The following is a 27,179-nucleotide window of genomic DNA, read 5'->3' on the forward strand; positions in this document are numbered from 1 at the left end:
TGTATGTCTTTGTGACTTGGTATCAGTGTATGTCTTTGTTACTGGGTGTCAGTGTGTGTCTGTGTTACTGGGTATCAGTGTATGTCTTTGTGACTTGGTATCAGTGTATGTCTTTGTTACTGGGTGTCAGTGTGTGTCTGCGTTACTGGGTATCAGTGTATGTCTTTGTGACTTGGTATCAGTGTATGTCTTTGCTACTGGGTGTCAGTGTGTGTCTGTGTTCCTGGGTATCAGTGTATGTCTTTGTGTCTTGGTGTCAGTGTATGTCTTTGTTACTTGGTGGAAGTGTGTGTCTGTGATACTGGGTGTCAGTGTATGTCTTTGTTACTTGCTGTAAGTGTGTGTCTGTGATACTGGGTATCAGTGTATGTCTTTGTTACTTGGTGTCAGTTTATGTCTTTGTTACTTGGTGTAAGTGTATGTCTTTGTTACTTGGTGTCAGTGCATGTGTTTGTGACTTGTTGTCAGTGGATGTCTTCGTTACTGGGTGTCAGTGTATGTCTTTGTTACTTGGTGTAAGTGTATGTCTGTGTTACTTGGTGTAAGTGTATTTCTTTGTTACTTGGTGTAAGTGTGCGTCTGTGTTACTGGGTATCAGTGTGTGTCTTTGTTACTGGGTATCAGTGTCTGTCTTTCTGACTTGGTGTCAGTGAATGTCTTTGTTACTGGGTATCAGTGCATGCCAAAATACTTGGTGTTAGTGTATGTCTTTGTTACTTGGTGTCAGTGTGTTTCTGGGTATCAGTGTATGTCTTTGTGACTGTGTATCAGTGTGTGTTACTGGGTGTCAGTGTGTGTCTGTGACACTAGGTGTCAGTATTTAGTTTAGTTTAGAGATACTGCACTGAAACAGGCCCATCGGCCCACCGAGTCTGTGCCGACCATCAACAACCCATTTATACTAATCCTACACTAATCCCGCATTCCTATCACATCCCCACCTATCCCTATATATTTCCCTACCACCGACCTATACTAGGGGCAATTTATGATGGCCAATTAACCAACCAACCTGCAAGTCTTTGGCATGTGGGAGGAAAGCGGAGCACCGGGAGGAAACCCACGCAGACTCAGGGAGAACTTGCAAACTCCGCACAGGCAGTACCCAGAATCGAACCCGGGTCCCTGGAGCTGTGAGGCTGCAGTGCTAACCACTGCGCCACTGTGCCGCCCAGTGTGTATCTTTGTTACTGGGTGTCAGTGTATGTCTTTGTTACTTGGTGTCAGTGTGTGTCTGTGTTGCTGGGTGTCAGTGTGGTCGTTTGTCTTACTGGGTGTCAGTGTGTGTCTGTGTTCCTGGGTATCAGTGTATGTCTTTGTGACTTGGTGTCAGTGCATGTCTTTGTTACTTGGTGTCAGTGTATGTGTTTGTGACTTGGTGTCAGTGTATGTCTTTGTTACTGGGTGTCAGTGTTATTCTTTGTTACTTGGTGTAAGTGTGTGTCTGTGTTACTGGGTATCAGTGTATGTCTTTGTTACTTGGTGTAAGTGTATGTCTTTGTTACTTGGTGTAAGTGAGTGTCTTTGTGACTTGGTGTCAGTGAATGTCTTTGTTACTTGGTGTAAGTGTGTGTCTTTGTTACATGGTGTAATTGTAAGTCTTCGTTACTTGGTGTCAGTGTATGTCTTTGTTACTTGGTGTCAGTGTGTGTCTGTGGAACTGGGTATCAGTGTATGTCTTTGTGACTTGGTATCAGTGTATGTCTTTGTTACTGGGTGTCAGTGTGTGTCTGTGTTACTGGGTATCAGTGTATGTCTTGGTGACTTGGTATCAGTGTATGTCTTTGTTACTGGGTGTCAGTGTGTGTCTGCGTTACTGGGTATCAGTGTATGTCTTTGTGACTTGGTATCAGTGTCTGTCTTTGTTACTGGGTGTCATTGTGTGTCTGTGTTCCTGGGTATCAGTGTATGTCTTTGTTACTGGGTGTCAGTGTATGTCTTTGTTACTTGGTGTAAGTGTGTGTCTGTGTTACTGGGTATCAGTGTATGTCTTTGTTACTTGGTGTAAGTGTATGTCTTTGTTACTTGGTGTAAGTGAGTGTCTTTGTGACTTGGTGTCAGTGAATGTCTTTGTTACTTGGTGTAAGTGTGTGTCTTTGTTACATGGTGTAATTGTAAGTCTTCGTTACTTGGTGTCAGTGTATGTCTTTGTTACTTGGTGTCAGTGTGTGTCTTTGGAACTGGGTATCAGTGTATGTCTTTGTGACTTGGTATCAGTGTATGTCTTTGTTACTGGGTGTCAGTGTGTGTCTGTGTTACTGGGTATCAGTGTATGTCTTTGTGACTTGGTATCAGTGTATGTCTTTGTTACTGGGTGTCAGTGTGTGTCTGCGTTACTGGGTATCAGTGTATGTCTTTGTGACTTGGTATCAGTGTCTGTCTTTGTTACTGGGTGTCAGTGTGTGTCTGTGTTCCTGGGTATCAGTGTATGTCTTTGTAACTTGGTGTCAGTGTATCTCTTTGTTACTTGGTGTAAGTGTGTGTCTGTGATACTGGGTGTCAGTGTATGTCTTTGATACTTGGTGTAAGTGTGTGTCTGTGTTACTGGGTATCAGTGTATGCCTTTGTTACTTGGTGTCAGTTTATGTCTTTGTTACTTGGTGTAAGTGTATGTCTTTGTTACTTGGTGTCAGTGCATGTGTTTGTGACTTGTTGTCAGTGGATGTCTTCGTTACTGGGTGCCATTGTATGTCTTTGTTACTTGGTGTAAGTGTATGTCTGTGTTATTTGGTGTAAGTGTATGTCTTTGTTACTTGGTGTAAGTGTGCGTCTGTGTTTCTGGGTATCAGTGTGTGTCTTTGTTACTGTGTATCAGTGCATGTCTTTGTGACTTGGTGTCAGTGTATGTCTTTGATACTTGGTGTAAGTGTGTGTCTGTGATACTGGGTATCAGTGTATGTCTTTGTGACTTGGTATCAGTGTATGTCTTTGCTACTGGGTGTCAGTGTGTGTCTGTGTTCCTGGGTATCAGTGTATGTCTTTGTGTCTTGGTGTCAGTGTATGTCTTTGTTACTTGGTGGAAGTGTGTGTCTGTGATACTGGGTGTCAGTGTATGTCTTTGTTACTTGCTGTAAGTGTGTGTCTGTGATACTGGGTATCAGTGTATGTCTTTGTTACTTGGTGTCAGTTTATGTCTTTGTTACTTGGTGTAAGTGTATGTCTTTGTTACTTGGTGTCAGTGCATGTGTTTGTGACTTGTTGTCAGTGGATGTCTTCGTTACTGGGTGTCAGTGTATGTCTTTGTTACTTGGTGTAAGTGTATGTCTGTGTTACTTGGTGTAAGTGTATTTCTTTGTTACTTGGTGTAAGTGTGCGTCTGTGTTACTGGGTATCAGTGTGTGTCTTTGTTACTGGGTATCAGTGTCTGTCTTTCTGACTTGGTGTCAGTGAATGTCTTTGTTACTGGGTATCAGTGCATGCCAAAATACTTGGTGTTAGTGTATGTCTTTGTTACTTGGTGTCAGTGTGTTTCTGGGTATCAGTGTATGTCTTTGTGACTGTGTATCAGTGTGTGTTACTGGGTGTCAGTGTGTGTCTGTGACACTAGGTGTCAGTATTTAGTTTAGTTTAGAGATACTGCACTGAAACAGGCCCATCGGCCCACCGAGTCTGTGCCGACCATCAACAACCCATTTATACTAATCCTACACTAATCCCGCATTCCTATCACATCCCCACCTATCCCTATATATTTCCCTACCACCGACCTATACTAGGGGCAATTTATGATGGCCAATTAACCTACCAACCTGCAAGTCTTTGGCATGTGGGAGGAAACCGGAGCACCGGGAGGAAACCCACGCAGACTCAGGGAGAACTTGCAAACTCCGCACAGGCAGTACCCAGAATCGAACCCGGGTCCCTGGAGCTGTGAGGCTGCAGTGCTAACCACTGCGCCACTGTGCCGCCCAGTGTGTATCTTTGTTACTGGGTGTCAGTGTATGTCTTTGTTACTTGGTGTCAGTGTGTGTCTGTGTTGCTGGGTGTCAGTGTGGTCGTTTGTCTTACTGGGTGTCAGTGTGTGTCTGTGTTCCTGGGTATCAGTGTATGTCTTTGTGACTTGGTGTCAGTGTATGTCTTTGTTACTTGGTGTAAGTGTGTGTCTGAGATACTGGGTATCAGTGTCTGTCTTTGTTACTGGGTGTCAGTGTGTGTCTGTGTTCCTGGGTATCAGTGTATGTCTTTGTGACTTGGTGTCAGTGTATGTCTTTGTTACTGGGTGTCAGTGTGTGTCTTTGTGACTTGGTGTCAGTGTGTGTCTTTGTGACTTGGTGTCAGTGTATGTCTTTGTGACTTGGTATCAGTGGATGTCTTTGTTACTGGGTGTCAGTGCGTGTCTTTGTTACTGGGTATCAGTGTATGTCTTTGTGACCTGGTGTCAGTGTATCTCTTTGTTACTTGGTGTAAGTGTGTGTCTGTGATACTGGGTGTCAGTGTATGTCTTTGTTACTTGGTGTAAGTGTGTGTCTGTGATACTGGGTATCAGTGTATGTCTTTGTTACTTGGTGTCAGTTTATGTCTTTGTTACTTGGTGTAAGTGTATGTCTTTGTTACTTGGTGTCAGTGCATGTCTTTGTTACTTGGTGTAAGTGTATGTCTGTGTTATTTGGTGTAAGTGTATGTCTTTGTCACTTGGTGTAAGTGTGCGTCTGTGTTACTGGGTATCAGTGTGTGTCTTTGTTACTGGGTATCAATGCATGTCTTTGTGACTTGGTGTCAGTGTATGTCTTTGTTACTTGGTGGAAGTGTGTGTCTGTGATACTGGGTGTCAGTGTATGTCTTTGTTACTTGCTGTAAGTGTGTGTCTGTGATACTGGGTATCAGTGTATGTCTTTGTTACTTGGTGTCAGTTTATGTCTTTGTTACTTGGTGTAAGTGTATGTCTTTGTTACTTGGTGTCAGTGCATGTGTTTGTGACTTGTTGTCAGTGGATGTCTTCGTTACTGGGTGTCAGTGTATGTCTTTGTTACTTGGTGTAAGTGTATGTCTGTGTTACTTGGTGTAAGTGTATTTCTTTGTTACTTGGTGTAAGTGTGCGTCTGTGTTACTGGGTATCAGTGTGTGTCTTTGTTACTGGGTATCAGTGTCTGTCTTTCTGACTTGGTGTCAGTGAATGTCTTTGTTACTGGGTATCAGTGCATGCCAAAATACTTGGTGTTAGTGTATGTCTTTGTTACTTGGTGTCAGTGTGTTTCTGGGTATCAGTGTATGTCTTTGTGACTGTGTATCAGTGTGTGTTACTGGGTGTCAGTGTGTGTCTGTGACACTAGGTGTCAGTATTTAGTTTAGTTTAGAGATACTGCACTGAAACAGGCCCATCGGCCCACCGAGTCTGTGCCGACCATCAACAACCCATTTATACTAATCCTACACTAATCCCGCATTCCTATCACATCCCCACCTATCCCTATATATTTCCCTACCACCGACCTATACTAGGGGCAATTTATGATGGCCAATTAACCTACCAACCTGCAAGTCTTTGGCATGTGGGAGGAAACCGGAGCACCGGGAGGAAACCCACGCAGACTCAGGGAGAACTTGCAAACTCCGCACAGGCAGTACCCAGAATCGAACCCGGGTCCCTGGAGCTGTGAGGCTGCAGTGCTAACCACTGCGCCACTGTGCCGCCCAGTGTGTATCTTTGTTACTGGGTGTCAGTGTATGTCTTTGTTACTTGGTGTCAGTGTGTGTCTGTGTTGCTGGGTGTCAGTGTGGTCGTTTGTCTTACTGGGTGTCAGTGTGTGTCTGTGTTCCTGGGTATCAGTGTATGTCTTTGTGACTTGGTGTCAGTGTATGTCTTTGTTACTTGGTGTAAGTGTGTGTCTGTGATACTGGGTATCAGTGTCTGTCTTTGTTACTGGGTGTCAGTGTGTGTCTGTGTTCCTGGGTATCAGTGTATGTCTTTGTGACTTGGTGTCAGTGTATGTCTTTGTTACTGGGTGTCAGTGTGTGTCTTTGTGACTTGGTGTCAGTGTATGTCTTTGTGACTTGGTATCAGTGGATGTCTTTGTTACTGGGTGTCAGTGCGTGTCTTTGTTACTGGGTATCAGTGTATGTCTTTGTGACTTGGTATCAGTGTATGTCTTTGTTACTGGGTGTCAGTGTGTGTCTGTGTTCCTGGGTATCAGTGTATGTCTTTGTGACATGTTGTCAGTGTATGACTTTGTTACTGGGTGTCAGTGTGTGTCTTTGTGACTTGGTGTCAGTGTATGTCTTTGTTACTTGGTGTAAGTGTGTGTCTGTGATACTGGGTATCAGTGTATGTCTTTGTTACTTGGTGTCAGTTTATGTCTTTGTTACTTGGTGTAAGTGTATGTCTTTGTTACTTGGTGTCAGTGCATGTGTTTGTGACTTGTTGTCAGTGGATGTCTTCGTTACTGGGTGTCAGTGTATGTCTTTGTTAGTGGGTGTCAGTGTATGTCTTTGTTACTTGGTGTAAGTGTGTGTCTGTGTTACTGTGTATCAGTGTATGTCTTTGTTACTTGGTGTCAGTGTGTTTCTGTGTTACTGGGTATCAGTGTATGTCTTTGTTACTGTGTATCAGTGTGTGTCACTGGGTTTCAGTGTATGTCTTTGTGACTTGGTATCAGTGTCTGTCTTTGTTACTGGGTGTCAGTGTGTGTCTGTGTTCCTGGGTATCACTGTATGTCTTTGTGACTTTGTGTCAGTGTATGTCTTTGTTACTGGGTGTCAGTGTGTGTCTTTGAGACTTGGTGTAAGTGTGTGTCTGTGTTACTGGGTATCAGTGTATGTCTTTGTTACTTGGTGTCAGTTTATGTCTTTGTTACTTGGTGTAAGTGTATGTCTTTGTTACTTGGTGTCAGTGCATGTGTTTGTGACTTGTTGTCAGTGGATGTCTTCGTTACTGGGTGCCATTGTATGTCTTTGTTACTTGGTGTAAGTGTATGTCTGTGTTATTTGGTGTAAGTGTATGTCTTTGTTACTTGGTGTAAGTGTGCGTCTGTGTTTCTGGGTATCAGTGTGTGTCTTTGTTACTGTGTATCAGTGCATGTCTTTGTGACTTGGTGTCAGTGTATGTCTTTGATACTTGGTGTAAGTGTGTGTCTGTGATACTGGGTATCAGTGTATGTCTTTGTGACTTGGTATCAGTGTATGTCTTTGCTACTGGGTGTCAGTGTGTGTCTGTGTTCCTGGGTATCAGTGTATGTCTTTGTGTCTTGGTGTCAGTGTATGTCTTTGTTACTTGGTGGAAGTGTGTGTCTGTGATACTGGGTGTCAGTGTATGTCTTTGTTACTTGGTGTAAGTGTGTGTCTGTGGTACTGGGTATCAGTGTATGTCCTTGTTACTTGGTGTCAGTTTATGTGTTTGTTACTTGGTGTAAGTGTATGTCTTTGTTACTTGGTGTCAGTGCATGTGTTTGTGACTTGTTGTCAGTGGATGTCTTCGTTACTGGGTGTCAGTGTATGTCTTTGTTACTTGGTGTAAGTGTATGTCTTTGTTACTTGATGTAAGTGTGTGTCTTTGTGACTTGGTGTAAGTGTATATCTTTGTTACTTGGTGTCAGTGTGTGTCTGTGTTACTGGGTATCAGTGTATGTCTTTGTGACTTGGTATCAGTGTATGTCTTTGTTACTTGGTGTCAGTGTATGTCTTTGTTACTTGGTGTCAGTGTGTGTCTGTGTTACTGGGTGTCAGTGTGTGTCTGTGTTACTGGGTATCAGTGTATGTCTTTGTGACTTGGTATCAGTGTATGTCTTTGTTACTGGGTGTCAGTGTGTGTCTGCGTTACTGGGTATCAGTGTATGTCTTTGTGACTTGGTATCAGTGTCTGTCTTTGTTACTGGGTGTCAGTGTGTGTCTGTGTTCCTGGGTATCAGTGTATGTCTTTGTTACTTGGTGTCAGTGTATGTGTTTGTGACTTGGTGTCAGTGTATGTCTTTGTTACTGGGTGTCAGTGTATGTCTTTGTTACTTGGTGTAAGTGTATGTCTTTGTTACTTGGTGTAAGTGAGAGTCTTTGTGACTTGGTGTCAGTGTATGTCTTTGTTAATTGGTGTAAGTGTGTGTCTTTGTTACATGGTGTAATTGTAAGTCTTCGTTACTTGGTGTCAGTGTATGACTTTGTTACTTGGTGTCAGTGTGTGTCTGTGTTACTGGGTATCAGTGTATGTCTTTGTGACTTGGTATCAGTGTATGTCTTTGTTACTGGGTGTCAGTGTGTGTCTGTGTTACTGGGTATCAGTGTATGTCTTTGTGACTTGGTATCAGTGTATGTCTTTGTTACTGGGTGTCAGTGTGTGTCTGCGTAACTGGGTATCAGTGTATGTCTTTGTGACTTGGTATCAGTGTCTGTCTTTGTTACTGGGTGTCATTGTGTGTCTGTGTTCCTGGGTATCAGTGTATGTCTTTGTGACTTGGTGTCAGTGTATCTCTTTGTTACTTGGTGTAAGTGTGTGTCTGTGATACTGGGTGTCAGTGTATGTCTTTGTTACTTGGTGTAAGTGTGTGTCTGTGATACTGGGTATCAGTGTATGTCTTTGTTACTTGGTGTCAGTTTATGTCTTTGTTACTTGGTGTAAGTGTATGTCTTTGTTACTTGGTGTCAGTGCATGTCTTTGTTACTTGGTGTAAGTGTATGTCTGTGTTATTTGGTGTAAGTGTATGTCTTTGTCACTTGGTGTAAGTGTGCGTCTGTGTTACTGGGTATCAGTGTGTGTCTTTGTTGCTGGGTATCAATGCATGTCTTTGTGACTTGGTGTCAGTGTATGTCTTTGTTACTTGGTGGAAGTGTGTGTCTGTGATACTGGGTGTCAGTGTATGTCTTTGTTACTTGCTGTAAGTGTGTGTCTGTGATACTGGGTATCAGTGTATGTCTTTGTTACTTGGTGTCAGTTTATGTCTTTGTTACTTGGTGTAAGTGTATGTCTTTGTTACTTGGTGTCAGTGCATGTGTTTGTGACTTGTTGTCAGTGGATGTCTTCGTTACTGGGTGTCAGTGTATGTCTTTGTTACTTGGTGTAAGTGTATGTCTTTGTTACTTGGTGTAAGTGTATGTCTGTGTTACTTGGTGTAAGTGTATTTCTTTGTTACTTGGTGTAAGTGTGCGTCTGTGTTACTGGGTATCAGTGTGTGTCTTTGTTACTGGGTATCAGTGTCTGTCTTTCTGACTTGGTGTCAGTGAATGTCTTTGTTACTGGGTATCAGTGCATGCCGAAATACTTGGTGTTAGTGTATGTCTTTGTTACTTGGTATCAGTGGATGTCTTTGTTACTGGGTGTCAGTGCGTGTCTTTGTTACTGGGTATCAGTGTATGTCTTTGTGACTTGGTATCAGTGTATGTCTTTGTTACTGGGTGTCAGTGTGTGTCTGTGTTCCTGGGTATCGGTGTATGTCTTTGTGACTTGTTGTCAGTGTATGACTTTGTTACTGGGTGTCAGTGTGTGTCTTTGTGACTTGGTGTCAGTGTATGTCTTTGTTACTTGGTGTAAGTGTGTGTCTGTGATACTGGGTATCAGTGTATGTCTTTGTTACTTGGTGTCAGTTTATGTCTTTGTTACTTGGTGTAAGTGTATGTCTTTGTTACTTGGTGTCAGTGCATGTGTTTGTGACTTGTTGTCAGTGGATGTCTTCGTTACTGGGTGTCAGTGTATGTCTTTGTTAGTGGGTGTCAGTGTATGTCTTTGTTACTTGGTGTAAGTGTGTGTCTGTGTTACTGTGTATCAGTGTATGTCTTTGTTACTTGGTGTCAGTGTGTTTCTGTGTTACTGGGTATCAGTGTATGTCTTTGTTACTGTGTATCAGTGTGTGTCACTGGGTTTCAGTGTATGTCTTTGTGACTTGGTATCAGTGTCTGTCTTTGTTACTGGGTGTCAGTGTGTGTCTGTGTTCCTGGGTATCACTGTATGTCTTTGTGACTTTGTGTCAGTGTATGTCTTTGTTACTGGGTGTCAGTGTGTGTCTTTGAGACTTGGTGTAAGTGTGTGTCTGTGTTACTGGGTATCAGTGTATGTCTTTGTTACTTGGTGTCAGTTTATGTCTTTGTTACTTGGTGTAAGTGTATGTCTTTGTTACTTGGTGTCAGTGCATGTGTTTGTGACTTGTTGTCAGTGGATGTCTTCGTTACTGGGTGCCATTGTATGTCTTTGTTACTTGGTGTAAGTGTATGTCTGTGTTATTTGGTGTAAGTGTATGTCTTTGTTACTTGGTGTAAGTGTGCGTCTGTGTTTCTGGGTATCAGTGTGTGTCTTTGTTACTGTGTATCAGTGCATGTCTTTGTGACTTGGTGTCAGTGTATGTCTTTGATACTTGGTGTAAGTGTGTGTCTGTGATACTGGGTATCAGTGTATGTCTTTGTGACTTGGTATCAGTGTATGTCTTTGCTACTGGGTGTCAGTGTGTGTCTGTGTTCCTGGGTATCAGTGTATGTCTTTGTGTCTTGGTGTCAGTGTATGTCTTTGTTACTTGGTGGAAGTGTGTGTCTGTGATACTGGGTGTCAGTGTATGTCTTTGTTACTTGGTGTAAGTGTGTGTCTGTGGTACTGGGTATCAGTGTATGTCCTTGTTACTTGGTGTCAGTTTATGTGTTTGTTACTTGGTGTAAGTGTATGTCTTTGTTACTTGGTGTCAGTGCATGTGTTTGTGACTTGTTGTCAGTGGATGTCTTCGTTACTGGGTGTCAGTGTATGTCTTTGTTACTTGGTGTAAGTGTATGTCTTTGTTACTTGATGTAAGTGTGTGTCTTTGTGACTTGGTGTAAGTGTATATCTTTGTTACTTGGTGTCAGTGTGTGTCTGTGTTACTGGGTATCAGTGTATGTCTTTGTGACTTGGTATCAGTGTATGTCTTTGTTACTTGGTGTCAGTGTATGTCTTTGTTACTTGGTGTCAGTGTGTGTCTGTGTTACTGGGTGTCAGTGTGTGTCTGTGTTACTGGGTATCAGTGTATGTCTTTGTGACTTGGTATCAGTGTATGTCTTTGTTACTGGGTGTCAGTGTGTGTCTGCGTTACTGGGTATCAGTGTATGTCTTTGTGACTTGGTATCAGTGTCTGTCTTTGTTACTGGGTGTCAGTGTGTGTCTGTGTTCCTGGGTATCAGTGTATGTCTTTGTGACTTGGTGTCAGTGTATGTCTTTGTTACTTGGTGTCAGTGTATGTGTTTGTGACTTGGTGTCAGTGTATGTCTTTGTTACTGGGTGTCAGTGTATGTCTTTGTTACTTGGTGTAAGTGTATGTCTTTGTTACTTGGTGTAAGTGAGAGTCTTTGTGACTTGGTGTCAGTGTATGTCTTTGTTAATTGGTGTAAGTGTGTGTCTTTGTTACATGGTGTAATTGTAAGTCTTCGTTACTTGGTGTCAGTGTATGACTTTGTTACTTGGTGTCAGTGTGTGTCTGTGTTACTGGGTATCAGTGTATGTCTTTGTGACTTGGTATCAGTGTATGTCTTTGTTACTGGGTGTCAGTGTGTGTCTGTGTTACTGGGTATCAGTGTATGTCTTTGTGACTTGGTATCAGTGTATGTCTTTGTTACTGGGTGTCAGTGTGTGTCTGCGTAACTGGGTATCAGTGTATGTCTTTGTGACTTGGTATCAGTGTCTGTCTTTGTTACTGGGTGTCATTGTGTGTCTGTGTTCCTGGGTATCAGTGTATGTCTTTGTGACTTGGTGTCAGTGTATCTCTTTGTTACTTGGTGTAAGTGTGTGTCTGTGATACTGGGTGTCAGTGTATGTCTTTGTTACTTGGTGTAAGTGTGTGTCTGTGATACTGGGTATCAGTGTATGTCTTTGTTACTTGGTGTCAGTTTATGTCTTTGTTACTTGGTGTAAGTGTATGTCTTTGTTACTTGGTGTCAGTGCATGTCTTTGTTACTTGGTGTAAGTGTATGTCTGTGTTATTTGGTGTAAGTGTATGTCTTTGTCACTTGGTGTAAGTGTGCGTCTGTGTTACTGGGTATCAGTGTGTGTCTTTGTTGCTGGGTATCAATGCATGTCTTTGTGACTTGGTGTCAGTGTATGTCTTTGTTACTTGGTGGAAGTGTGTGTCTGTGATACTGGGTGTCAGTGTATGTCTTTGTTACTTGCTGTAAGTGTGTGTCTGTGATACTGGGTATCAGTGTATGTCTTTGTTACTTGGTGTCAGTTTATGTCTTTGTTACTTGGTGTAAGTGTATGTCTTTGTTACTTGGTGTCAGTGCATGTGTTTGTGACTTGTTGTCAGTGGATGTCTTCGTTACTGGGTGTCAGTGTATGTCTTTGTTACTTGGTGTAAGTGTATGTCTTTGTTACTTGGTGTAAGTGTATGTCTGTGTTACTTGGTGTAAGTGTATTTCTTTGTTACTTGGTGTAAGTGTGCGTCTGTGTTACTGGGTATCAGTGTGTGTCTTTGTTACTGGGTATCAGTGTCTGTCTTTCTGACTTGGTGTCAGTGAATGTCTTTGTTACTGGGTATCAGTGCATGCCGAAATACTTGGTGTTAGTGTATGTCTTTGTTACTTGGTGTCAGTGTGTTTCTGGGTATCAGTGTATGTCTTTGTGAATGTGTATCAGTGTGTGTTACTGGGTGTCAGTGTGTGTCTGTGACACTAGGTGTCAGTATTTAGTTTAGTTTAGAGATACTGCACTGAAACAGGCCCATCGGCCCACCGAGTCTGTGCCGACCATCAACAACCCATTTATACTAATCCTACACTAATCCCGCATTCCTATCACATCCCCGCCTATCCCTATATATTTCCCTACCACCGACCTATACTAGGGGCAATTTATGATGGCCAATTAACCTACCAACCTGCAAGTCTTTGGCATGTGGGAGGAAACCGGAGCACCGGGAGGAAACCCACGCAGACTCAGGGAGAACTTGCAAACTCCGCACAGGCAGTACCCAGAATCGAACCCGGGTCCCTGGAGCTGTGAGGCTGCAGTGCTAACCACTGCGCCACTGTGCCGCCCAGTGTGTATCTTTGTTACTGGGTGTCAGTGTATGTCTTTCTTACTTGGTGTCAGTGTGTGTCTGTGTTGCTGGGTGTCAGTGTGGTCGTTTGTCTTACTGGGTGTCAGTGTGTGTCTGTGTTCCTGGGTATCAGTGTATGTCTTTGTGACTTGGTGTCAGTGTATGTCTTTGTTACTTGGTGTCAGTGTGTGTCTGTGATACTGGGTATCAGTGTCTGTCTTTGTTACTGGGTGTCAGTGTGTGTCTGTGTTCCTGGGTATCAGTGTATGTCTTTGTGACTTGGTGTCAGTGTATGTCTTTGTTACTGGGTGTCAGTGTGTGTCTTTGTGACTTGGTGTCAGTGTATGTCTTTGTGACTTGGTATCAGTGGATGTCTTTGTTACTGGGTGTCAGTGCGTGTCTTTGTTACTGGGTATCAGTGTATGTCTTTGTGACTTGGTATCAGTGTATGTCTTTGTTACTGGGTGTCAGTGTGTGTCTGTGTTCCTGGGTATCAGTGTATGTCTTTGTGACTTGTTGTCAGTGTATGTCTTTGTTACTGGGTGTCAGTGTGTGTCTTAGTGACTTGGTGTCAGTGTATGTCTTTGTTACTTGGTGTAAGTGTGTGTCTGTGATACTGGGTATCAGTGTATGTCTTTGTTACTTGGTGTCAGTTTATGTCTTTGTTACTTGGTGTAAGTGTATGTCTTTGTTACTTGGTGTCAGTGCATGTGTTTGTGACTTGTTGTCAGTGGATGTCTTCGTTACTGGGTGTCAGTGTATGTCTTTGTTAGTGGGTGTCAGTGTATGTCTTTGTTACTTGGTGTAAGTGTGTGTCTGTGTTACTGTGTATCAGTGTATGTCTTTGTTACTTGGTGTCAGTGTGTTTCTGTGTTACTGGGTATCAGTGTATGTCTTTGTTACTGTGTATCAGTGTGTGTCACTGGGTTTCAGTGTATGTCTTTGTGACTTGGTATCAGTGTCTGTCTTTGTTACTGGGTGTCAGTGTGTGTCTGTGTTCCTGGGTATCACTGTATGTCTTTGTGACTTTGTGTCAGTGTATGTCTTTGTTACTGGGTGTCAGTGTGTGTCTTTGAGACTTGGTGTCAGTGTATGTCTTTGTTACTTGGTGTAAGTGTGTGTCTGTGATACTGGGTATCAATGTATGTCTTTGTGACTTGGTATCAGTGTATGTCTTTGTTACTGGGTGTCAGTCTGTGTCTGTGTTCCTGGGTATCAGTGTATGTCTTTGTGACTTGTTGTCAGTGTATGTCTTTGTTACTTGGTGTAATTGTGTGTCTGTGGCACACGGTGTCAGTGTATGTCTTTGTTTCTTGGTGTAAGTGTGTGTCTTTGTTACATGGTGTAATTGTAAGTCTTTGTTACTTGGTGTCAGGTTATGTCTTTGTTACTTGGTGTCAGTGTGTGTCTGTGTTATGGGTATCAGTGTATGTCTTTGTGACTTGGTATCAGTATCTGTCTTTGTTACTGGGTGTCAGTGTGTGTCTGTGTTCCTGGGTATCAGTGTATGTCTTTGTGACTTGGTGTCAGTGTATGTCTTTGTTACTGGGTGTCAGTGTGTGTCTTTGTGACTTGGTGTCAGTGTATGTCTTTGTTACTTGGTGTAAGTGTGTGTCTGTGATACTGGGTGTCAGTGCATGTCTTTGTTACTTGGTGTCAGTGTATGTCTTTGTTACTTGGAGGCAGTGTGTGTCTGTGTTACTGGGTATCAGTGTATGTCTTTGTGACTTGGTATCAGTGTATGTCTTTGTTACTGGGTGTCAGTGTGTGTCTGTGTTACTGGGTATCAGTGTATGTCTTTGTGACTTGGTATCAGTGTATGTCTTTGTTACTGGGTGTCAGTGTGTGTCTGCGTTACAGGGTTTCAGTGTATGTCTTTGTGACTTGGTATCAGTGTCTGTCTTTGTTACTGGGTGTCAGTGTGTGTCTGTGTTCCTGGGTATCAGTGTATGTCTTTGTGACTTGGTGTCAGTGTATGTCTTTGTTACTGGGTGTCAGTGTGTGTCTGTGATACTGGGTATCAGTGTATGTCATTGTGACTTGGTATCAGTGTCTGTCTTTGTTACTGGGTGTCAGTGTGTGTCTTAGTGACTTGGTGTCAGTGTATGTCTTTGTGACTTGGTATCATTGTATGTCTTTGTTACTGGGTGTCAGTGTGTGTCTGTGTTACTGGGTATCAGTGTATGTCTTTGTGACTTGGTATCAGTATCTGTCTTTGTTACTGGGTGTCAGTGTGTGTCTGTGTTCCTGGGTATCAGTGTATGTCTTTGTGACTTGGTGTCAGTGTATGTCTTTGTTACTGGGTGTCAGTGTGTGTCTTTGTGACTTGGTGTCAGTGTATGTCTTTGTTACTTGGTGTAAGTGTGTGTCTGTGATACTGGGTGTCAGTGCATGTCTTTGTTACTTGGTGTAAGTGTGTGTCTTTGTTACATGGTGTAATTGTAAGTCTTTGTTACTTGGTGCCAGTGTATGTCTTTGTTACTTGATGTCAGTGTGTGTCTGTGTTACTGGGTATCAGTGTATGTCTTTGTGACTTGGTATCAGTGTATGTCTTTGTTACTGGGTGTCAGTGTGTGTCTGTGTTACTGGGTATCAGTGTATGTCTTTGTGACTTGGTATCAGTGTATGTCTTTGTTACTGGGTGTCAGTGTGTTTCTGCGTTACTGGGTTTCAGTGTATGTCTTTGTGACTTGGTATCAGTGTCTGTCTTTGTTACTGGGTGTCAGTGTGTGTCTTTGTGACTTGGTGTCAGTGTATGTCTTTGTTACTGGGTGTCAGTGTGTGTCTTTGTGACTTGGTGTCAGTGTATGTCTTTGTTACTTGGTGTAAGTGTGTGTCTGTGATACTGGGTATCAGTGTATGTCTTTGTGACTTGGTATCAGTGTATGTCTTTGTTACTGGGTGTCAGTGTGTGTCTGTGTTCCTGGGTATCAGAGTATGTCTTTGTGACTTGGTGTCAGTGTATGTCTTTGTTACTTGGTGTAAGTGTGTGTCTGTGATACTGGGTGTCAGTGTATGTCTTTGTTACTTGGTGTCAGTTTATGTCTTTGTTACTGGGTGTCAGTGTGTGTCTGCGTTACTGGGTATCAGTGTATGTCTTTGTGACTTGGTATCAGTGTATGTCTTTGTTACTGGGTGTCAGTGTGTGTCTGTGTTACTGGGTATCAGTGTATGTCTTTGTGACTTGGTATCAGTGTATGTCTTTGTTACTGGGTGTCAGTGTATGTCTGCGTTACTGTGTATCAGTGTATGTCTTTGTGACTTGGTATCAGTGTCTGTCTTTGTTACTGGGTGTCAGTGTATGTCTGCGTTACTTGGTATCAGTGTATGTCTTTGTTACTGGGTGTCAGTGTGTGTCTGCGTTACTGGGTTTCAGTGTATGTCTTTGTGACTTGGTATCAGTGTCTGTCTTTGTTACTGGTGTCAGTGTGTGTCTTTGTGACTTGGTGTCAGTGTATGTCTTTGTTACTAGGTGTCAGTGTGTGTCTTTGTGACTTGGTGTCAGTGTATGTCTTTGTTACTTGCTGTAAGTGTGTGTCTGTGATACTGGGTATCAGTGTATGTCTTTGTGACTTGGTATCAGTGTATGTCTTTGTTACTGGGTGTCAGTGTGTGTCTGTGTTCCTGGGTATCAGTGTATGTCTTTGTGACTTGTTGTCAGTGTATGTCTTTGTTACTTGGTGTAAATGTGTGTCTGTGATACTGGGTGTCAGTGTATGTCTTTGTTACTTGGTGTCAGTTTATGTCTTTGTTACTGGGTGTCAGTGTGTGTCTGCGTTACTGGGTATCAGTGTATTTCTTTGTGACTTGGTATCAGTGTATGTCTTTGTTACTGGGTGTCAGTGTGTGTCTGTGTTACTGGGTATCAGTGTATGTCTTTGTGACTTGGTATCAGTGTATGTCTTTGTTACTGGGTGTCAGTGTATGTCTGCGTTACTGGGTATCAGTGTATGTCTTTGTGACTTGGTATCAGTGTCTGTCATTGTTACTTGGTGTCAGTGTGTGTCTGTGTTCCTGGGTATCAGTGTATGTCTTTGTGACTTGGTGTCAGTGTATGTCTTTGTTACTTGGTGTAAGTGTGTGTCTGTGATACTGGGTGTCAGTGTATGTCTTTGTTACTTGGTGTAAGTGTGTGTCTGTGATACTGGGTATCAGTGTACGTCTTTGTTACTTGGAGTCAGTGTATGTCTTTGTTACTGGGTTTCAGTGTATGTCTTTGTTACTGGGTGTCAGTGTGTGTCTGTGTTCCTGGGTATCAGTGTATGTCTTTGTGACTTGGTGTCAGTGTATGTCTTTGTTACTTGGTGTAAGTGTGTGTCTGTGATACTGGGTGTCAGTGTATGTCTTTGTGACTTGGTGTAAGTGTGTGTCTGTGATACTGGGTATCAGTGTATTTCTTTGTGACTTGGTATCAGTGTATGTCTTTGTTACTGGGTGTCAGTGTGTGTCTGTGTTCCTGGGTATCAGTGTATGTCTTTGTGACTTGGTGTCAGTGTATGTCTTTGTTACTTGGTGTAAGTGTGTGTCTTTGTTACATGGTGTAATTGTAAGTCTTTGTTACTTGGTGTCAGTGTATGTCTTTGTTACTTGGTGTCAGTGTGTGTCTGTGTTACTGGCTAACAGTGTATGTCTTTGTGACTTATTATCAGTGTCTGTCTTTGTTACTGGATGTCAGTGTGTGTCTGTGTTCCTGGGTATCAGTGTATGTCTTTGTGACTTGGTGTCAGTGTATGTGTTTGTTACTGGGTGTCAGTGTGTGTCTTTGTGACTTGGTGTCAGTGTATGTCTTTGTTACTTGGTGTAAGTGTGTGTCTGTGATACTGGGTATCAGTGTATGTCTTTGTGACTTGGTATAAGTGTATGTCTTTGTTACTGGGTGTCAGTGTGTGTCTGTGTTCCTGGGTATCAGTGTATGTCTTTGTGACTTGGTGTCAGTGTATGTCTTTGTTACTTGGTGTAAGTGTGTGTCTGTGATACTGGGTGTCAGTGTATGTCTTTGTTACTTGGTTTAAGTGTGTGTCTGTGATACTGGGTATCAGTGTATGTCTTTGTTACTTGGTGTCAGTTTATGTCTTTGTTACTGGGTGTCAGTGTGTGTCTGCGTTACTGGGTATCAGTGTATGTCTTTGTGACTTGGTATCAGTGTATGTCTTTGTTACTGGGTGTCAGTGTATGTCTTTGTTACTTGGAGTAAGTGTGTGTCTGTGTTTCTGGGTATCAGTGTATGTCTTTGTTACTTGGTGTAAGTGTATGTATTTGTTACTTGGTGTAAGTGTGTGTCTTTGTGACTTGGTGTCAGTGTATGTCTTTGTTACTTGGTGTAAGTGTGTGTCTTTGTTACATGGTGTAATTGTAAGTCTTTTTTACTTGGTGTCAGTGTATGTCTTTGTTACTTGGTGTCGGTGTGTGTCTGTGTTACTGGGTATCAGTGTATGTCTTTGAGACTTGGTATCAGTGTCTGTCTTTGTTACTGGGTGTCAGTGTGTGCCTGTGTTCCTGGGTTTCAGTGTATGTCTTTGTGACTTGGTATCAGTGTCTGTCTTTGTTACTGGGTGTCAGTGTGTGTCTGTGTTCCTGGGTATCAGTGTATGTCTTTGTGACTTGGTGTCAGTGTATGTCTTTTTTACTGGGTGTCAGTGTGTGTCTTTGTGACTTGGTGTCAGTGTATGTCTTTGTTACTTGGTGTAAGTGTGTGTCTGTGATACTGGGTATCAGTGTATGTCTTTGTGACTTGGTATCAGTGTATGTCTTTGTTACTGGGTGTCAGTGTGTGTCTGTGTTCCTGGGTATCAGTGTATGTCTTTGTGACTTGGTGTCAGTGTATGTCTTTGTTACTTGGTGTAAGTGTGTGTCTGTGATACTGGGTGTCAGTGTATGTCTTTGTTACTTGGTGTCAGTTTACGTCTTTGTTACTGGGTGTCAGTGTGTGTCTGCGTTACTGGGTATCAGTGTATGTCTTTGTGACTTGGTATCAGTGTATGTCTTTGTTACTGGGTGTCAGTGTGTGTCTGTGTTCCTGGGTATCAGTGTATGTCTTTGTGACTTGGTATCAGTGTATGTCTTTGTTACTGGGTGTCAGTGTATGTCTGTGTTACTGGGTATCAGTGTATGTCTTTGTGACTTGGTATCAGTGTCTGTCTTTGTTACTGGGTGTCAGTGTGTGTCTGTGTTCCTGGGTATCAGTGTATATCTTTGTGACTTGGTGTCAGTGTATGTCTTTGTTACTTGGTGTAAGTGTGTGTCTGTGATACTGGGTGTCAGTGTATGTCTTTGTTACTTGGTGTAAGTGTGTGTCTGTGATACTGGGTATCAGTGTACGTCTTTGTTACTTGGTGTCAGTGTATGTATTTGTTACTGGGTGTCAGTGTATGTCTTTGTTACTTGGAGTAAGTGTGTGTCTGTGTTACTGGGTATCAGTGTATGTCTTTGTTACTTGGTGTAAGTGTATGTCTTTGTTACTTGGTGTACGTGTGTGTCTTTGTGACTTGGTGTCAGTGTATGTCTTTGTTACTGGGTGTCAGTGTGTGTCTTTGTTACATGGTGTAATTGTAAGTCTTTGTTACTTGGTGTCAGTGTATGTCTTTGTTACTTGGTGTCAGTGTGTGTCTGTGTTACTGGGTATCAGTGTATGTCTTTATGACTTGGTATCAGTGTATGTCTTTGTTACTGGGTGTCAGTGTGTGTCTGTGTTCCTGGGTATCAGTGTATGTCTTTGTTACTTGGTCTCAGTGTATGTCTTTGTTACTGGGTGTCAGTGTGTTTCTTTGTGACTTGTTGTCAGTGTATGTCTTTGTTACTTGGTGTAAGTGTGTGTCTGTGATACTGGGTATCAGTGTATGTCTTTGTGACATGGTATCAGTGTATGTCTTTGTTACTGGGTGTCAGTGTGTGTCTGTGTTCCTGGGTATCAGTGTATGTCTTTGTGACTTGGTGTAAGTGTATGTCTTTGTTACTTGGTGTAAGTGTGTGTCTGTGATACTGGGTGTCAGTGTATGTCTTTGTTACTTGGTGTAAGTGTGTGTCTGTGATACTGGGTATCAGTGTATGTCTTTGTTACTTGGTGTCAGTTTATGTCTTTGTTACTGGGTGTCAGTGTGTGTCTGCGTTACTGGGAATCAGTGTATGTCTTTGTGACTTGGTATCAGTGTATGTCTTTGTTACTGGGTGTCAGTGTATGTCTTTGTTACTTGGAGTAAGTGTGTGTCTGTGTTACTGGGTATCAGTGTATGTCTTTGTTACTTGGTGTAAGTGTATGTCTTTGTTACTTGGTGTAAGTGTGTGTCTTTGTGAGTTGGTGTCAGTGTATGTCTTTGTTACTTGGTGTAAGTGTGTGTCTTTGTTACTTGGTGTAAGTGTGTGTCTGTGATACTGGGTATCAGTGTATGTCTTTGTGACTTGGTATCAGTGTATGTCTTTGTTACTGGGTGTCAGTGTGTGTCTGTGTTCCTGGGTATCAGTGTATGTCTTTGTGACTTGGTGTCAGTGTATGTCTTTGTTACTTGGTGTAAGTGTGTGTCTGTGATACTGGGTGTCAGTGTATGTCTTTGTTACTTGGTGTAAGTGTGTGTCTGTGATACTGGGTATCAGTGTATGTCTTTGTTACTTGGTGTCAGTTTATGTCTTTGTTACTGGGTGTCAGTGTGTGTCTGCGTTACTGGGTATCAGTGTATGTCTTTGTGACTTGGTATCAGTGTATGTCTTTGTTACTGGGTGTCAGTGTATGTCTTTGTTACTTGGAGTAAGTGTGTGTCTGTGTTTCTGGGTATCAGTGTATGTCTTTGTTACTTGGTGTAAGTGTATGTCTTTGTTACTTGGTGTAAGTGTGTGTCTTTGTGAAATGGTGTCAGTGTATGTCTTTGTGACTTGGTGTAAGTTTGTGTCTTTGTTACATGGTGTAATTGTAAGTCTTTTTTACTTGGTGTCAGTGTATGTCTTTGTTACTTGGTGTCAGTGTGTGTCTGTGTTACTGGGTATCAGTGTATGTCTTTGTGACTTGGTATCAGTGACTGTCTTTGTTACTGGGTGCCAGTGTGTGCCTGTGTTCCTGGGTTTCAGTGTATGTCCTTGTGACTTGGTATCAGTGTCTGTCTTTGTTACTGGGTGTCAGTGTGTGTCTGTGTTCCTGGGTATCAGTGTATGTCTTTGTGACTTGGTGTCAGTGTGTGTCTTTGTTACTGGGTGTCAGTGTGTGTCTTTGTGACTTGGTGTCAGTGTATGTCTTTGTTACTTGGTGTAAGTGTGTGTCTCTGATACTGGGTATCAGTGTATGTCTTTGTGACTTGGTATCAGTGTATGTCTTTGTTACTGGGTGTCAGTGTGTGTCTGTGTTCCTGGGTATCAGTGTATGTCTTTGTGACTTGGTGTCAGTGTATGTCTTTGTTACTTGGTGTAAGTGTGTGTCTGTGATACTGGGTGTCAGTGTATGTCTTTGTTACTTGGTGTCAGTTTATGTCTTTGTTACTGGGTGTCAGTGTGTGTCTGCGTTACTGGGTATCAGTGTATGTCTTTGTGACTTGGTATCAGTGTATGTCTTTGTTACTGGGTGTCAGTGTGTGTCTGTGTTCCTGGGTATCAGTGTATGTCTTTGTGACTTGGTATCAGTGTATGTCTTTGTTACTGGGTGTCAGTGTATGTCTGTGTTACTGGGTATCAGTGTATGTCTTTGTGACTTGGTATCAGTGTCTGTCTTTGTTACTGGGTGTCAGTGTGTGTCTGTGTTCCTGGGTATCAGTGTATGTCTTTGTGACTTGGTGTCAGTGTATGTCTTTGTTACTTGGTGTAAGTGTGTGTCTGTGATACTGGGTGTCAGTGTATGTCTTTGTTACTTGGTGTAAGTGTGTGTCTGTGATACTGGGTATCAGTGTACGTCTTTGTTACTTGGTGTCAGTGTATGTCTTTGTTACTGTGTGTCAGTGTATGTCTTTGTTACTTGGAGTAAGTGTGTGTCTGTGTTACTGGGTATCAGTGTATGTCTTTGTTACTTGGTGTAAGTGTATGTCTTTGTTACTTGGTGTAAGTGTGTGTCTTTGTGACTTGGTGTCAGTGTATGTCTTTGTTACTTGGTGTCAGTGTGTGTCTGTGTTACTGGGTATCAGTGTATGTCTTTATGACTTGGTATCAGTGTATGTCTTTGTTACTGGGTGTCAGTGTGTGTCTGTGTTGCTGGGTATCAGTGTATGTCTTTGTTACTTGGTGTCAGTGTATGTCTTTTTTACTGGGTGTCAGTGTGTGTCTTTGTGACTTGGTGTCAGTGTATGTCTTTGTTACTTGGTGTAAGTGTGTGTCTGTGATACTGGGTATCAGTGTATGTCTTTGTGACTTGGTATCAGTGTATGTCTTTGTTACTGGGTGTCAGTGTGTGTCTGTGTTCCTGGGTATCAGTGTATGTCTTTGTGACTTGGTGTCAGTGTATGTCTTTGTTACTTGGTGTAAGTGTGTGTCTGTGATACTGGGTGTCAGTGTATGTCTTTGTTACTTGGTGTAAGTGTGTGTCTGTGATACTGGGTATCAGTGTTTGTCTTTGTTACTTGGTGTCAGTTTATGTCTTTGTTACTGGGTGTCAGTGTGTGTCTGCGTTACTGGGTATCAGTGTATGTCTTTGTGACTTGGTATCAGTGTATGTCTTTGTTACTGGGTGTCAGTGTATGTCTTTGTTACTTGGAGTAAGTGTGTGTCTGTGTTACTGGGTATCAGTGTATGTCTTTGTTACTTGGTGTAAGTGTATGTCTTTGTTACTTGGTGTAAGTGTGTGTCTTTGTGACTTGGTGTCAGTGTATGTCTTTGTTACTTGGTGTAAGTGTGTGTCTTTGTTACATGGTGTAATTGTAAGTCTTTGTTACTTGGTGTCAGTGTATGTCTTTGTTACTTGGTGTCAGTGTGAGTCTGTGTTACTGGGTATCAGTGTATGTCTTTGTGACTTGGTATCAGTGTCTGTCTTTGTTACTGGGTGTCAGTGTGTGTCTGTGTTCCTGGGTATCAGTGTATGTCTTTGTTACTTGGTGTCAGTGTATGTTTTTGTTACTGGGTGTCAGTGTGTGTCTTTGTGACTTGGTGCCAGTGTGTGTCTGTGTTCCTGGGTATCAGTGTATGTCTTTGTGACTTGGTGTCAGTGTATGTCTTTGTTACTGGGTGTCAGTGTGTGTCTTTGTGACTTGGTGTCAGTGTATGTCTTTGTTACTTGGTGTCAGTGTATGTCTTTGTTTCTTGGTGTAAGTGTGTGTCTGTGATACTGGGTGTCAGTGTATGTCTTTGTTACTTGGTGTAAGTGTGTGTCTGTGATACTGGGTATCAGTGTATGTCTTTGTAACTTGGTGTCAGTTTATGTCTTTGTTACTGGGTGTCAGTGTGTGTCTGCGTTACTGGGTATCAGTGTATGTCTTTGTGACTTGGTATCAGTGTATGTCTTTGTTACTGGGTGTCAGTGTATGTCTTTGTTACTTGGAGTAAGTGTGTGTCTGTGTTACTGGGTATCAGTGTATGTCTTTGTTACTTGGTGTAAGTCTATGTCTCTGTTACTTGGTGTAAGTGTGTGTCTTTGTGACTTGGTGTCAGTGTATGTCTTTGTTACTTGGTGTCAGTGTGTGTCTGTGTTACTGGGTATCAGTGTATGTCTTTATGACTTGGTATCAGTGTATGTCTTTGTTACTGGGTGTCAGTGTGTGTCTGTGTTCCTGGGTGTCAGTGTATGTCTTTGTTACTTGGTGTCAGTGTATGTCTTTGTTACTGGGTGTCAGTGTGTGTCTTTGTGACTTGGTGTCAGTGTATGTCTTTGTTACTTTGTGTAAGTGTGTGTCTGTGATACTGGGTATCAGTGTATGTCTTTGTGACTTGGTATCAGTGTCTGTCTTTGTTACTGGGTGTCAGTGTGTGTCTGTGTTCCTGGGAATCAGTGTATGTCTTTGTGACTTGGTGTCAGTGTGTGTCTTTGTTACTGGGTGTCAGTGTGTGTCTTTGTGACTTGGTGTCAGTGTATGTCTTTGTTACTTGGTGTAAGTGTGTGTCTCTGATACTGGGTATCAGTGTATGTCTTTGTGACTTGGTATCAGTGTATGTCTTTGTTACTGGGTGTCAGTGTGTGTCTGTGTTCCTGGGTATCAGTGTATGTCTTTGTGACTTGGTGTCAGTGTATGTCTTTGTTACTTGGTGTAAGTGTGTGTCTGTGATACTGGGTGTCAGTGTATGTCTTTGTTACTTGGTGTCAGTTTATGTCTTTGTTACTGGGTGTCAGTGTGTGTCTGCGTTACTGGGTATCAGTGTATGTCTTTGTGACTTGGTATCAGTGTATGTCTTTGTTACTGGGTGTCAGTGTGTGTCTGTGTTCCTGGGTATCAGTGTATGTCTTTGTGACTTGGTATCAGTGTATGTCTTTGTTACTGGGTGTCAGTGTATGTCTGTGTTACTGGGTATCAGTGTATGTCTTTGTGACTTGGTATCAGTGTCTGTCTTTGTTACTGGGTGTCAGTGTGTGTCTGTGTTCCTGGGTATCAGTGTATGTCTTTGTGACTTGGTGTCAGTGTATGTCTTTGTTACTTGGTGTAAGTGTGTGTCTGTGATACTGGGTGTCAGTGTATGTCTTTGTTACTTGGTGTAAGTGTGTGTCTGTGATACTGGGTGTCAGTGTATGTCTTTGTGACTTGGTATCAGTGTATGTCTTTGTTACTGTGTGTCAGTGTGTGTCTGTGTTCCTGGGTATCAGTGTATGTCTTTGTGACTTGGTGTCAGTGTATGTCTTTGTTACTTGGTGTAAGTGTGTGTCTGTGATACTGGGTGTCAGTGTATGTCTTTGTTACTTGGTGTAAGTGTGTGTCTGTGATACTGGGTATCAGTGTATGTCTTTGTTACTTGGTGTCAGTTTATGTCTTTGTTACTGGGTGTCAGTGTGTGTCTGCGTTACTGGGTATCAGTGTATGTCTTTGTGACTTGGTATCAGTGTATGTCTTTGTTACTGGGTGTCAGTGTATGTCTTTGTTACTTGGAGTAAGTGTGTGCCTGTGTTACTGGGTATCAGTGTATGTCTTTGTTACTTGGTGTAAGTGTATGTCTTTGTTACTTGGTGTAAGTGTGTGTCTTTGTGACTTGGTGTCAGTGTATGTCTTTGTTACTTGGTGTAAGTGAGTGTCTTTGTTACATGGTGTAATTGTAAGTCTTTGTTACTTGGTGTCAGTGTATGTCTTTGTTACTTGGTGTCAGTGTGTGTCTGTGTTACTGGGTATCAGTGTATGTCATTGTGACTTGGTATCAGTGTCTGTCTTTGTTACTGGGTGTCAGTGTGTGTCTGTGTTCCTGGGTATCAGTGTATGTCTTTTTTACTTGGTGTCAGTGTATGTCTTTGTTACTGGGTGTCAGTGTGTGTCTTTGTGACTTGGTGTCAGTTTGTGTCTGTGTTCCTGGGTATCAGTGTATGTCTCTGTGACTTGGTGTCAGTGTATGTCTTTATTACTGGGTGTCAGTGTGTGTCTTTGTGACTTGGTGTCAGTGTATGTCTTTGTTACTTGGTTTAATGTGTGTCTGTGATACTGGGTATCAGTGTATGTCTTTGTGACTTGGTATCAGTGTATGTCTTTGTTACTGGGTATCAGTGTATGTCTTTGTGACTTGGTATCAATGTCTGTCTTTGTTACTTGGTGTCAGTGTATGTCTTTGTTACTTGGTGTCAGTGTGTGTCTGTGTTACTGGGTATCAGTGTATGTCTTTGTGACTTGGTATCAATGTCTGTCTTTGTTACTGGGTGTCAGTGTGTGTCTGTGTTTCTGGGTATCAGTGTATGTCTTTGTGACTTGGTGTCAGTGTATGTCTTTGTTACTGGGTGTCAGTGTGTGTCTTTGTGACTTGGTGTCAGTGTATGTCTTTGTTCCTTGGTGTAAGTGTGTGTCTGTGATACTGGGTATCAGTGTATGTCTTTTGACTTGGTATCAGTGTATGTCTTTGTTACTGGGTGTCAGTGTGTGTCTGTGTTCCTGGGTATCAGTGTATGTCTTTGTGACTTGGTGTCAGTGTATGTCTTTGTTACTTGGTGTCAGTGTATGTCTTTGTTACTTGGTGCAAGTGTGTGTCTGTGATACTGGGTGTCAGTGTATGTCTTTGATACTTGGTGTAAGTGTGTGTCTGTGATACTGGGTATCAGTGTATGTCTTTGTTACTTGGTGTCAGTTTATGTCTTTGTTACTGGGTGTCAGTGTGTGTCTGCGTTACTGGGTATCAGTGTATGTCTTTGTGACTAGGTTTCAGTGTATGTCTTTGTTACTGGGTGTCAGTGTATGTCTTTGTTACTTGGAGTAAGTGTGTGTCTGTGTTACTGGGTATCACTTTATGTCTTTGTTACTTGGTGTAAGTGTATGTCTTTGTTACATGGTGTAAGTGTGTGTCTTTGTGACTTGGTGTCAGTGTATGTCTTTGTTACTTGGTGTAAGTGTGTGTCTTTGTTACATGGTGTAATTGTAAGTCTTTGTTACATGGTGTCAGTGTATGTCTTTGTTACTTGGTGTCAGTGTGTGTCTGTGTTACTGGGTATCAGTGTATGCCTTTGTGACTTGGTATCAGTGTCTGTCTTTGTTACTGGGTGTCAGTGTGTGTCTGTGTTCCTGGGTATCAGTGTATGTCTTTGGTACTTGGTGTCAGTGTATGTCTTTGTTACTGGGTGTCAGTGTGTGTCTTTGTGACTTTGTGTCAGTTTGTGTCTGTGTTCCTGGGTATCAGTGTATGTCTTTGTGACTTGTTATCAGTGTCTGTCTTTGTTACTGGGTGTCAGTGTGTGTCTGTGTTCCTGGGTATCAGTGTATGTCTTTGTGACTTGGTGTCAGTGTATGTCTTTGTTACTGGGTGTCAGTGTGTGTCTTTGTGACTTGGTGTCAGTGTATGTCTTTGTTACTTGGTGTCAGTGTATGTCTTTGTTACTTGGTGTAAGTGTCTGTCTGTGATACTGGGTGTCAGTGTATGTCTTTGTTACTTTGTGTAAGTGTGTGTCTGTGATACTGGGTATCAGTGTATGTCTTTGTTACTTGGTGTCAGTTTATGTCTTTGTTACTGGGTGTCAGTGTGTGTCTGCGTTACTGGGTATCAGTGTATGTCTTTGTGACTTGGTATCAGTGTATGTCTTTGTTACTTGGTGTCAGTGTATGTCTTTGTTACTTGGAGTAAGTGTGTGTCTGTGTTACTGGGTATCAGTGTATGTCTTTGTTACTTGGTGTAAGTGTGTGTCTTTGTTACTGGGTGTCAGTTTGTGTCTGTGTTCCTGGGTATCAGTGTATGTCTTTGTAACTTGGTGTCAGTGTA

Source organism: Heterodontus francisci, unplaced genomic scaffold, assembly GCF_036365525.1.
Source record: "Heterodontus francisci isolate sHetFra1 unplaced genomic scaffold, sHetFra1.hap1 HAP1_SCAFFOLD_74, whole genome shotgun sequence".
Lineage (NCBI taxonomy): Eukaryota > Metazoa > Chordata > Chondrichthyes > Heterodontiformes > Heterodontidae > Heterodontus > Heterodontus francisci.